Genomic DNA, 12366 nt, shown 5'->3' with positions numbered 1-12366 from the left:
TTGGGGATGAAGGTAAAAGTTGCTAAGTAATTCAGGGAGAGATAAAAGTGAAATACAGAAATGAATTGGGCTTTTATACTAACTCTAAAATAGATGAATAAATAATTAAAAATAAAATAAAGCATCCAATAAAATTTTCCAAAAATACTTGCTTAAAAATAAAGCAGATTGTAGAAATTCCAAAACTTATCCATCGTTATATACATACACACTGTAAGTAAAGTCGATGGCCAGGGTTTGGAATTAATGACTAAGATTGAATCAACTCAACGGATACATGATGTACCTTTATCCGTCGAGAGATAAGGTACCCAAAAATATTTTGACTTTCAACGGATAATCCTTATCCGTTGAATGCTATCAGTATTTACCTTTGGCTCTTCCTGTGATAGGAAGCTGCTATATAAACATTCATCTTGAGTTACTTTCCTTGTTTTCACTCTTGAAGATGCATCACCAATAATTAGTTCAAGTGGGTGATCTCTAGTCCATTTCCTTTGTTGTAGTAGCTTAGCTCTAGATGAAGAGGCCTCAAAGTTGTCTTGATGTGTGACTAAGTTTTGATTTGAAGAAGCTCCCCCGAGTTTGTGGATCTTTGACTTGAGGTTGGGGTCCTTTCTGTTTGTGATCTAAAATGACTTTCAACTCCTATTGATGCTTCAACGGATGTTAAATTTTTCCTTTCGACGGATGATGCAGTTTGTCTGTCAATGGATGATGCACTTTGTCTTTCGACGGATGAAGAATTATGTGCTTTATTTATTGCTAATTTTTATATATTTTCCTTAGAAATTATTTCCTAATCACTTTCATCATCACTTTCATCATAGTTCATCTCAATATTGTCAAATTTGAGGCTTTCATGGAAACCTTCATCTTGTAGTCCTTGAATCTTCTTATCATCAAATACAACATGTACAGATTCCATAACAATGTTAGTTCTAAGATTGTAGACCCAATATGCTTTTCCCGCAGCATATCCAACAAATATACCTTCATCAGTTTTGGCACCAGACTTTCCATGTTGCTCAGTCTGATTCCTTAGAATGTAGCATTTGCATCCAAAGACATGAAGAAAGTTAAGTGTTGGTTTCCTATTCTTGAACAATTGATAAGGAGTCATGCATTTTTCTTGATTGACCAAAGAAATATTATATGTGTAGTATGCAGTATTTACAGCTTCTGCCCAAAAATAAGTTGGTACTTTGATTTTTCTAGCATTGTCCTTGCAGCTTCAACAAGAGATCTATTCTTTCTTTCCACCACTCCATTTTGTTGTGGAGTCCTTGCTGCTGAAAACTCATGCATGATCCCATTTTCTTCACAAAATAAATTCATTGCAGAATTCTTGAACTCAGTTCCATTATCACTCCTGATTCTTCTCACTTTGAGATAAGGATGATTGTTGACTTGACTTATATGATTGATAATGATTTCACTTGCTTCATCTTTAGATTTAAGGAAAAATGTCCAAGTGAACTTTGAGAAATCATCCACAATCACTAGGTAATATCTTTTCTTTGGAATTGACAACACATTGACTGATCAAAATAAGTCCATGTGCAATAGTTTTAGTGATTCTTCAATTGTATATTCAAGCTTCCTTTTGAATGATGCTTTTATTTGTTTTCCTTTCTGACAAGCATCACACAGTCCTTCTGTAATAACCCCAATTTTTGAGAAATTTTGAAACCCTTATGAATAGTGTTTTTGCTGAACGAGAAAACTTTTCATGCCACGCTATGTAGGGGTTCTGTTATTGATCTTATGGGATATTATTAGTACTCTATGTGGTATATAAGTGTATGTAAAGATCGTCAGAATCCAATTCCGAACACTTTGATTTTCCCGGAAATCCACAAGATACGGAGAGAATTGAGTATAAGGTAACAGGATAAAAAGGATTTAAATTAAAGGGTTATAAGAGAGGATCATAAAAGGAATACAATATATTGAGAAAGGTTAAGGGAATCTAAGTAATAAGATCCCGGGTATGATCCCTCAAACGATAAACGAGAACGAAAGATAAGCGAACCGTAAAACAAATAAGTGACCAAGAGACAAGCTTGTACAAGAAGCCAGGGACTGTGACATCATCAAACCACAAGGTGTGGACAAGTGGGAGCATTATGACATGTGCAAGGTGACATAGGCATGACAAAAAAGGAAGGAGATGTGGTGACTTTTTAAACCACACAAAATCAAGGGCAACTAGGTAATTTACTAAATCAAACACAAAAATCAATCCAACCAAGCCAAGCAAAATAATTTTCATCAAAATCAAAAAGAAACCAAGGCATGGTTCATCATGCTCTCGGCTTTTACTATTGCAAATGGGCAAGAATTTCAAAACTCAAGATCCAAGCCTCCTAAATTGGTAAGATAATTCCCTAATCATCTTCATGCTTAGTTAGGACTATATCATGAGTTTAAGCCATTAATTCCTTCTCAATCTTCTTCATTTAATCAAAGAAGAAGACTATGAATAGTGTTTTCAAGTTTTTAACTTGAAGTTTTTCTTGTTTATCTTGAAGATCCAAGCATTCTTAAGACTTCTCAAAGCTTCTTAAGGCTTCCTAGCTCCTCCCACCACTTCAAGGAAGATATACCATCTCCAAACCCTAGGTTCCTATATATTATAAGATGATTTTGATTAGTAGGATGATATTGTAGCTTGTTGTTGTGATTAGAGTTTGGGATTTGAAATGGTAGTGAAATGGAATGGTAAATGTTGTGGTTTTGATTTAAAAGAACTTAAGTATTATTAAAGTTAAGTTTAGGCATAAGTATGAATGATTAAATTGAATTGGTTGGGATTGTTATGATGAGATAAGGATGGATGTTGGTTGTATGTTGGATTTGAGGTTGATTTGGAATGGTTTTGAATGGTTTAAAATATTGGAAATCGCGTAAACATAGCCGTCGTAACGTCCGATTTTCTTTGGACTGTTTTTGTGCATAGCATTAGGACCCGAGAACCCCCTGCTAGATTATTACCACTGCCATGTTTAGATAGCTCATGTTACGAGCTTCGTTTTGATATGTAGTTCGTTCGATTCCGATGCACGGTTTAGGAGAAACGACCGTTTCAAGTAACGGCGTTTCGCGAACGAAACTTTTCCCCTCGCCTTACTTTGAAACATAGGTTAAAGACCAAAAAGGGTTAATTAATGTATGAAACATTTATGGTAAGTTTGTTAGGCAGTTGGTAAGACACTCGCGAAGGAATCGCTTTAAAACTCGTAAAGGTTAAATTATTAAAAATGGTGGAGCCGAGGGTACCCGAGTGACTTAAGCGAATCAGTGAGCGCAAAACAAGCGTTAGAGTCTAAGTTAGTTAAAGTATAGATTTACAAGTGATTTTGGTTTAATTCCAACTTACTTGTTGTTTATAGGTTACCAGACTCGTCCCGAGCCATTCGTATCCCCAGTCGCTCAGGCAAGTTTTCTACCCGTTATACTGTTGTTGTGATGTATATGTGTATATGCATGATCTTGCGATAAATGCATATTGGTTATTTAGCAAATTCTTGCGATATATTGTAGCATGTGATATGGTATATATGCATGCCTGCTTCATATTCTTGAAATATATATCTGTTGGTTCAGTTGATAATACCTATGCTAGAGAATAGCGGTAACTTGCATATACCCTTAGTATAGGGACCCAAAGGTGAAAATATTTTCTAAAAACCGGGAGTCGAGGATCCCGAGTAATCTTGTATATATGGATATGGATATATATATATATATATATTTATATATATATATGGTTATAGTTTTCCAAACTATTAATCGAATAAGGTTTATTCGATAACTTTAGCTTTATTTTATTATTGAATATTATTTTGAATATTCATTCGAAGGTTTATGACTCAGTTTATATTATTTAATGAATATTATTTGAATATTCATTTGAGGATCTATGACTCCGATTATTTGCTGAAATATATTCTTTATTTTATTAAAGAATAAGGTGTCAATAATCAAACTTATTTTCGATTATTCAAATAAAGATAATACTTTCATATAAGTATATCTTTGGTTATTTAATACCCGTTTCAAGTGTAAGTTTTAATACTTCTACTTCAATTATTTTTATAAAGATTATTCTTTATGGGAATATTATTTAAATAATAATATTCAGTCATTTTCTAAATATTCTGGGGACTGATTTACTTCATTAAATCAGCTTTACTCCAAACACTCTATAAAGTGTTTTCGAGTCTTCAAAATGATTTTTAAAGTCAGAGCGGATTCCAAAACTCATTTTTATATTTAAGATCTTCCTTTTTAAGGGGATTTAAATACTCGCTCAAACCTTGGGGAATCCGGCTCTGTGGTGTATTTTATATTCGCAACGAGGTTGCAGTTTTGGTAAATGAATTGATTACTTGCCCAACGTTCGGGAAGTAAGCCCATCTAATTGAGTCGGCATAAGCGACAGGCCGGGGTACGGTCTATGAAAGTGTAAGTGGCTGGGTGGCAGTCCATCAACGCGTGAGGGGCCGGGTAACGGTCTAGCGCGAGGTCCTAATGCGGCCAGGGTGATGACCGGTGAGGAATTCATCCATCTACAGTAGAAAAGGTTACTTATTGGTATCTTTGCCTGATCAGCAAGATATCTGGTTTATGCCAAAATTCTTTTCCTTTCCAAAATTCATTGGATGTTTCAAACTCTGTTCATACTTTATATAACAGAGGTTCCAGGAAATGTTTAAGAGATATATATATGTGGATATATATATATATCGGGACTAAATAAAGTATCTCGTAACTTTATTTCATTCAATAATATTTCAAAGATTGAATCTATTCAAATCTTGTCTTGTAGTCTCATCTATGTGATGAACTTTTGAAACTGATTATAACTTGAACGGTGGTAGTTCAAGTAGTATTGGGAAAGATATAAGTATATTGGGGTATTTGGTAACCTCATCTTTTAAACTTATATCTAATTAATAATTGTCTTATGTATGACAAAGATTTTCAGAAAAATGTTGAGACAAGGTTAGATATATGAGATCACCTTGCAACGATATTTTTTATACAGTTATACACTAGGACTTTATGTATATTATGCATGGAAGAGGACTTCCAATATTTTGAAAAGTATATATGTATATATACTGAATATTTTGCGACTTCATCGCATTAAGTTATCAACTTGGTTCATTTCTTTTGACCAAGACTTTCATGAGTATTATGAGTAGGCTCATATATTGTAAATCATTATACATATTATTTTGGTGGGCTTGCTGCTCACCCTTGCTTTCTTCTTTCATCACATAACAACAGTTAGGAAAGATGGCCAGACTCCAGCAGACCCAGCGCAAGCGCGTGGGAAGCGTCCCGCGTCTTCCCGTTGATGTTGTAGCTGCTATAGCTGCAGAGGTAGATCTATTGTAGATCAGACCATCTACTTTTGAGAATCAATTATGTATAATTATAACTTGTGGCAGATAATGGCAATTAACTGTAAATTTATCAAGTAATCATTTTGGGTTGTAATAACTTTTAAATTGTGGATTCAAAGACTTGTACTTATTTAAATTTCATCTCTGAGACTATAACGGGTTGTGGTGTGTGTTAGTGTGGGGTCACAGCATAAGGTTATTTATTATTAATTAAGTGAAGTGATATTGTGGAAAGAAAGACCGTGACGACCCGGATCCCCGACCCCGGATCTGGGGGTGTTACAGAAATGGTATCAGAGCTAAGCGTTATAAACCTCAGAGATGATGGGACGTTAAGATAATAAGTTCACTAAGATAATAAGAACTCTTGCCAAGTTCATAGTCGGGCTACCTAACGTAGTACTGACAGTTAAAACCCTTATGGGAAGCCTTATAAATATCGTGATAGGAGCGTAGTTCGTTATCATATATGGTAGCGGGACTCCGAACCCTGAGGTTGAGGAGCAACATCGCGATGATATTTTATTACTAATTGGAGATCGGATTGTGGATCCGATAGAGTGTCCTAATGCAGGACCGGATGATGTTGATATTGAGGATGTAGCGGTTGAGGATGTTGTCCTAGAAGGGATAGTTGTTGAGGAGGATCCCATGGAGGATCCTGGCAGGATTGGATAAAGGACCACTGATGAATTGATGACCATGGTTTGGTCGACTACCAGAGGTAGGATTGGCCGGTCACTACCGGAGGTTCGTTCAAGTTGTAAAGATAGTAGCCCCTTTAACGCGGCTTACTCGTAAGACTGAGAAGTTCGAATGGACAGAGAAATGCGAGAACAGCTTTCAAGAACTGAAGCAGAGGTTGGTGATGGCCCCTATGCTGGCGTTGCCGGATGGAAAAAGAGATTTTGTGAAGTATAGTGACGCTTCGCATAAGGGCTTAGGGTGCGTGCTTATGCAGCACGGTAAGGTAATCGCGTACATGTCAAGACAATTAAGGTAATATGAAATTGATATCCCCACCCATGAGCTTGGGCTCGTGGCAATAGTTTTACCCTAAGGATTGGAGGCACTACTTTTATGGAGAGAAGTGCGAGAATTACCTAAGCCATAAGTGCTCTAGTACAGTTTCACGTAGAAAGAGCTCAACATATGCCAGAGGAGGCAGTTAGAGCTAATCAAGAATAATGATTGGGAGATTCTTTATCATTCGGGGAAAGCCAATATGGTGGCTGATGCCCTTAGTAAAAAGGAGAGACTCAAGATGATAATGTCTTTTGGAGAGTTTATAAGAGATTTTGAGAAAATGGAAATAGAAGTGAAGGTAACCGGAGCCGGTACCGAAAAGCTGTTCGAGATTGCAATACAGCCCGAATTATTGGAAAAGAGCATATTGTGCCAGAAAAAGTTATGAAGAAAGGCAGAGAGCCAACAATTAGATAAAAGATTAATATCGAGAAAGATGATAAGGGAATAATGAGGTATTCCTATAGAATTTGGGTTCCGAAAGTTCAAGAGCGTAAGGATGAGAACTTAGATGAGAGCCATAGTTTGAGGAATAAGATTTAGAGTAAACCCTGAACGTGATAGTCAGGGAGGTCGCCATCAAGATAGAAGGAACCCATGACATAATGGAGTGGAAAATGAGGATTTTAAATTAAAAGATGACCCCAATTATGGGGAGTAGGATGAAACATTTCATACTAAGGAAACAAAAAGTCGAGTAAGGAAAGGAGACCCGAGATGGTACCCCTATACGGCAATTCATGGACCTGTCTAAAGAGAACTTAGACTATTATCCCCAACCACCACCCTGAGGAGACAGTTAGGTGAGAAATTCTTTCAGGACCTTTAAATCGCTAAGCTCTCAGAGTTCCAAGGAACAGGCTGACCCAGCCGAGGCAAGAGCCTGGCTAAAGGAAATATAGGAATCATTTGAGATTCAAAATGATTGATGAACCACAAAAGACTGTTTTTATCACTCACCCTCCTAAGAGAGAGACCACCCGCTGGTGAAAGACCAAGGAAGGCACGGAGCAGGAGATTATAATAAACTAATTTAAGTTCAGTCAATTGTTTTCAGGAAAGTACTTCCCAAGGTTATGGAGATAATGTAAAAGCTTTAGAGCCATAACAAAGGCAGACGAGTATGATGAATTATGAATCTAAGCTGTAAAAGTTGTTAAGATTCGTTCTGAAGACGCGAATCCAGAATGACGGGATATTTGAAATCAATGCTTATGTTGTGTTGGTTCATGAAATAATGATAAGAGAAAGGAAAATAAAAAGGAATTGAAGTGGAAAGGAATAAAAAGGCAACAGAGTTTGAGGAATGATAAGGGAGTTGGGTATGAGGAAACCCTAAAGACTCCTATTAATAGAAATAGAAAAGTATGTAATCGTCAGGATGAGGGTGATTCACCATGAGTTAAAATTGATGGTTGAAGGCATAAGAGTTATGTATATTTTATCCCCTTTAATTTGGGAGGATTCGAGGAAACCTTGAGGTAATTCGAAGGATAAATAATGAGACGCGGATAGACTGAGGAGACAAGAAAGTAAGAAATTAAGAAAATTGGATGAAGGAAGTGACCTTCAAGAATGGGAAATGTAAGACCGGTGGCTTGATACCCAGAAAGGGAGACGCCAGGTATGAAAGATATCCCAACATTGAGGTGACTGTTGAGATAAACAACAAAAGTAAATAAGGAATTATTAAGAAGAAGTTCACATTGAACATGACCAATATCTTCCAGAACATCCATGTTATCATTACCAAATCAGGAAAGAAAAGCGGATGACCATTGTTATCTTTTGGAGGCCATATGGATTGACCTCAATTTGAATAAGGATGCTATTATGAAGTTAGGTATAGACTATCGAGGTGGGAATGATGAATAAGATAATCTATCAAGGATATATGACTTGATTTATCCATGGAAGAAGGCAGGTACCTTTTAAAGGTGGAATTAAGGATAGAACATCGGTAACTTAAAATGAATCCTCGGGGAATGCATAAAAGTTGGAATTTCACCCTTAATAGGGATAATGTGAGTTTTGACAGTATGAATTGGAAAGGATTAAGGTAAAAATAACCTTTAAGAATTAGTGGAGAAATTTTTCAGATGTATATAGGTAATGGTTCTAGTAATAGTGAATGGTATTTTGATATGCCCTGTATCTAGGGAATACAGGAGGAACGATTGAAGGATAACCTTAGAGGTTTTACAAGGAGAAAGGTAATATTCAAAATTCTCAAGAATAAAAATGTTGATAAAAGAAATATGACGTAATTATAATGATGCCAAGTGGGGCACGTGTTAAACCACGAGAAAGTATGGATCGAACCAGTAAAGGTCGAAATTGTTCAGGGTAATTAGGACTTAAAAAAAAAAAGATGTTCTAATTATAATTGAGAGTCAGTCATGACAGTGATTAACCTCTAAAGAATGAGGCAATAACTTATGGAAAAATGGTGATATTTTTTTTCCCATCTGATTTTAAGGAAAACATCTTCACTCAAGCAGTGATCGGAAATAAGGTAGAAAATTTATTTGGAGGTGGTTAAAATGACATTGACTGTAAGGAACTATTACTATCAGGAAGGCCGAAGAGGTGGCCGACACTTTAACGGTAAAAGGAAAATTGTAGGCGCTTGTGCCAAAGGAATACAGTGATGATGGTTAAAGCTGTGATGGTTGTATTTTGGGTTGGAAGATTGTCATTCCTCTGGATGACTGTGCAATACCCAACCGTAATAGTAGTTAGTAAAGGTTTAATTCGTGTAATCGCCATGAGCGGGCTATCTATCTTAGAAGGTCCTATCTTGAGATAAGCCAGGACCATGTTTCAAAAAAAAAAAAGACTAAATAAACCTTTGAGTTAAGTCTTCTATTGAAGGCATATGATTACAAATGGTATTAACCTGCTATCGTTGCTTTGATTAAAACTCTTCTGCACTTTTATCTGCTTCATGTCATGAAGGTACGTCAGAGTTTGGAGTGTTCTTCATGAATTGTGATTGGTGGTTATGTTAACTCCTTAGGAGAATTAGATACGAGATGTATGGACTCCGTATGGTTAGTTATTAAGATTTCATGGAAAATGAATGACTACAGTGGGTCAGTGGTGGACCATAGTAAGGCAGCAATGATTCTGCGAGTAGTGAGCTGATTACAACCATGAGAGTTGTATTGGAATGGGTGTTGAGATTGAGTACCACTAATCGGGTCGTGGTAGTGTATAAGTTATCATTGATAGACTAATTAAGTAGAGTATCTACATAGTGAATTATTATTCTTTCTTATCAATAGAGAGTCGTATTATTATACGAGGAAGGTTGCGGTGCAAGCATAGAATTCAAGTAACGATGATGTATAGAATGAGATCCCAGATTCGATTTTCGATGTCGAGGGAGTTTCAAAGGTAATTGTGTATAAGCTCGAGGAAGAGTATGGGTCCATAGAATGATGGACGGGATAGCGAAAATATTTAGGCACGTGAAATGCGATGCTATAATACTTGATGTTGATATAAATACATATATGTTTTGTTCTTCTATGACAAACCTCTATAGTTCAGAGGTAGATTCCAAGCCAGATATTTTATGGCAATAAAATTTTTTATTAATATACAATTCTCTTCAATTTGTTCTTTTCTCTTCTTTTCATTTCATGTAAGCTGAGAAGAACAACCCTTCCAGAAGGGGAGGTATTGCCGAATGACTATCTATCTGTGTGATAGAAGCCGAGTAGGATACCAGCTATTGTTTAATTGCTTGTCAAGTACTAAAGGCTGGCCACCTTCTGTACTAACTATGCGATATAACAAGTGTTCATGATCATAGTGATCTCTCAACAAATTCCTTTACTTCTACATGATTAATCAAACTTTGGAAAATAGAAACAACTGAAAAAGGAGTAATAAAGTGGTGGTAGTATGCGGAATGGGAACACATTCGTGATACTAAGGTTGACGTGGTTATTAAAAGGTTATAGAACGCTAGCAAGCAAAAGTATAACCAGTATAATATTAGGAACGAAAGGTGATAGCGATTACGAACTAGAAAAGAATGGGTATTGAGAAGCAAAAGTTCTAATGCTAAAAGCTATAATGAGAGTCTGTGCAATAGACTTGAAAGAATTTGGAATGATCATTTAACGCGGATTAAGTTATCTTACGACAATAGATCATATGTCAGTATTGAGGTATCGCCTTATGAGATCCTTGAGGGAAGACAATGTCGATCTCCCTTATGTTAGGATGAAGTTGTAGAGCGCAAGATGCTCGGACCCGCAGTAGTCCAAAGGACCAAGGATATGATAGATCTAATCAGAGGACGGCTGGTAGTAGCCCAAGATGGTCATGATAAGTATGTTGATTTGACACGAAAGGATAAAGAGTATGAAATAGGGGACCTAGTAATGTTATAAGTATCCCTTGGAAAGGATTGATGAGGTTCGGAAAGAAAGGAAAGCTAAGTCTACAATTTGTTGGACCCTTGGATATATTAAGACGTTTGGGAAGTTAACATATGAGCTAGCCCTAACCCCGAACATGTAGCAGGTCGTAACGTGTTTCACGTATCAATGTTAAGGAAATGTAATTTAGATGCCAGACAAATAGAGGCATATGAGCGCATAGATATGCAACCCGACGTAACCTATATGGAGCAACCAGGAAGGGTTATAGAGTGAAAAGGAACAAGTGCTTAGGAGAAGGATTATCAAACTAGGCAGAGTTTGGTGGTAGAACCACAATGTGGGAAAATTGACTCGAGAGTTAGAAAGTGTAATGCTAAGAAAGTATCCCCATTTGTTTTCTATCTGATTCCGGGACGGAATCCTTTTAAGGAGGGGAGACTGTAATAACCCCAATTTTTGAGAAATTTTGAAACCCTTATGAATAGTGTTTTTGCTGAACGAGAAAACTTTTCATGCCACGCTATGTAGGGGTTCTGTTATTGATCTTATGGGATATTATTAGTACTCTATGTGGTATATAAGTGTATGTAAAGATCGTCAGAATCCAATTCCGAACACTTTGATTTTCCCGGAAATCCACAAGATACGGAGAGAATTGAGTATAAGGTAACAGGATAAAAAGGATATAAATTAAAGGGTTATAAGAGAGGATCATAAAAGGAATACAATATATTGAGAAAGGTTAAGGGAACCTAAGTAATAAGATCCCGGGTATGATCCCTCAAACGATAAACGAGAACGAAAGATAAGCGAACCGTAAAACAAATAAGTGACCAAGAGACAAGCTTGTACAAGAAGCCAGGGACTGTGACATCATCAAACCACAAGGTGTGGACAAGTGGGAGCATTATGACATGTGCAAGGTGACATAGGCATGACAAAAAAGGAAGGAGATGTGGTGACTTTTTAAACCACACAAAATCAAGGGCAACTAGGTAATTTACTAAATCAAACACAAAAATCAATCCAACCAAGCCAAGCAAAATCATTTTCATCAAAATCAAAAAGAAACCAAAGCATGGTTCATCATGCTCTCGGCTTTTACTATTGCAAATGGGCAAGAATTTCAAAACTCAAGATCCAAGCCTCCTAAATTGGTAAGATAATTCCCTAATCATCTTCATGCTTAGTTAGAACTATATCATGAGTTTAAGCCATTAATTCCTTCTCAATCTTCTTCATTTAATCAAAGAAGAAGACTATGAATAGTGTTTTCAAGTTTTTAACTTGAAGTTTTTCTTGTTTATCTTGAAGATCCAAGCATTCTTAAGACTTCTCAAAGCTTCTTAAGGCTTCCTAGCTCCTCCCACCACTTCAAGGAAGGTATACCATCTCCAAACCCTAGGTTCCTATATATTATAAGATGATTTTGATTAGTAGGATGATATTGTAGCTTGTTGTTGTGATTAGAGTTTGGGATTTGAAATGGTAGTGAAATGGAATGGTAAATGTTGTGGTTTTGATTT

This window comes from Apium graveolens, chromosome 5 (assembly GCF_009905375.1).
Source record: "Apium graveolens cultivar Ventura chromosome 5, ASM990537v1, whole genome shotgun sequence".
Classification (NCBI taxonomy): Eukaryota; Viridiplantae; Streptophyta; class Magnoliopsida; order Apiales; family Apiaceae; genus Apium; species Apium graveolens.
The sequence above is the reverse complement of the archived record's forward strand: the minus strand, read 5'-3'. Positions refer to the sequence as shown.